This window comes from Medicago sativa, chromosome 8, assembly GCF_051527215.1.
Source record: "Medicago sativa cultivar Bolivia chromosome 8, Bolivia_mono, whole genome shotgun sequence".
NCBI classification, from domain to species: domain Eukaryota; kingdom Viridiplantae; phylum Streptophyta; class Magnoliopsida; order Fabales; family Fabaceae; genus Medicago; species Medicago sativa.
The window spans coordinates 38885744-38887588 of record NC_140756.1 but is presented as its reverse complement, the minus strand read 5'-3'; the positions used below and the strand labels follow the sequence as shown (position 1 = coordinate 38887588).

The 1845-nt window shown below is 33.2% G+C and overlaps 1 long non-coding RNA gene across 1 annotated transcript; it reads right to left on the bottom strand.

The window, feature by feature from the left end:
• Nucleotides 1-767: 767 nt before the first annotated feature.
• Nucleotides 768-1449, bottom strand: LOC146898990 (uncharacterized). The gene is made up of 3 exons (XR_015021649.1): nt 1324-1449; nt 1001-1108; nt 768-903 (listed from the first exon to the last, which is right to left on the bottom strand). It is a non-coding gene; the product is annotated as an uncharacterized LOC146898990 (long non-coding RNA).
• Between the last annotated feature and the right edge of the window lie 396 nt (nt 1450-1845).

Sequence of the window (1845 nt, the reverse complement as noted above, 5' to 3'; positions counted from 1 at the left end):
ACTTTAGGAGCGCTTTTCTTCTTCAGGAGCGAATTGCCTCCAGGAGCTCTAAGCTTCATTTTGTGTAGATTCCTTTAGCTCTTCATTTGCTCATTCAGAACCAATAAATGATGTAACTTTTTAATTATGGTCCTGTACACTTGAACAAATATTAGCTAGTCCATTTTACAATTTTTAATACCTTGTTATCATCAAAACTCTTTAAGGTTTATTGTTAAACACATTTTGTTCCAACAGATTTGTGTGCTGAAGTTCACATATAAGTACCAATTCATTTTTGAATTCCACAATTTCTTGTCCAGATGTTTTTGAAAGTCTTTTTACAGCAACTTCTTGCCATGTTGCCAAGATTTTCTGAAGTCGTAAAACAAAAAGACAAAATTTAGGTGCATTTCCATAGATAATTTTAATACCTTAACAATTAATACACTTTTTGTAGATGTAACAACAAACATTGCAAAAAGTATGAATTTGAAGAAACCATGGATATTAGAGTTAAAATCCATACAAAATGAATAAATACCTAAGAACATACCAAAAATAATGCATATAAGCTTTGTCCAAAACAATAATCGCCAACCATCAAAAACAATATTTCCACACGATAAACATTTGTTTGCAACATGAAGATGGTGCCATAACTGTAATAGTAATTAACAACATGCATTTAAACAAACTCAATCATTAATGTATAATTATTGCAGTTGAACTTTAAAGTTACCTTATAAACAGGTCCGTAGCCTCCATGTCCTAACTTGTTTTCAGGTGAAAAGTCCATAGTTGCTTCCAAAATTGATGTAAAGTTAAAAACTTTTATATCATGTTCCTTGAAGTCATCTTCAAGATCTTCAAGATTATAGTATTCAGTCGAATCCGCCATATCCTTTCTTTTACTTTTCTTATCTACATAAAAAAAAAAAAGACAAAAATAGGAAGTAAAGCCGTAAAGGGATTGGATTTAGTTCATTTGTACTAGTATATTTTTCAAGTATCCATATACCTTGTAGTGCATATTTTTGTTTCTTTTTGGCTAAGCATAAAATGGTTGGGCATAATATGAGTAAAGCAGCTGCGATTGCAGAACCTATCCATATCCACTTTTTTTTACCTGCATTGACTATACACAATTAATTTGAATTGTCATATAGGCATATTCATCTAAAACTTTTAATTTTTGGTCTTATCTTGATATCAAACCCTAATCCTATCCTTCAAATTCAAAAACCTAGTATATAAATACGACTTTGTTACCGGTGGAAGAGGCAATGTCTATGGAGGAGAAGCGGTAAATAATCACTTAAAATGATATTATAACTTACGTACCATGGGAATTTTGAGCTGACTTTGTTGGCTTTATCAAGGCATAAAAGGATAACCGACCATCCAAATTACCATCTTGTGTCGAATTCCATGAATAGAATACACATCCAGTCAAATTATCATATAATTTGTTGACTCAGTTCGGTCCAAATTGACCTAGTCTGGGGGAGAGAGCAGCCCTCCGTTCCACTATATGATGAGTAAAGTTACAAAGAGATTTCAATGGGTTACAAGAATAAGTCTCCCGCCTAATTCTACCAAAAACCCAGCCTCTTCTCGTAACCAAGAGACTCAATCCTAATAGTGTTTCCCAAGGTGAATCAACCCTCAAAACCTAGTGTTTGTTCCAAAGAGACAAACTCTACACAAACCCTAGTTTTGTTGTTGCCATTCTAGACCCTTGTTTCAGCCCCCTCTATCTCAAGGTTTACACTGATACAATGCCTATATTTATAGTAAAAGAAACTCCCATAAAATTGTACCAAATCTGGCCCAAAAAATACGTTTATGAAAAATAACAGCACG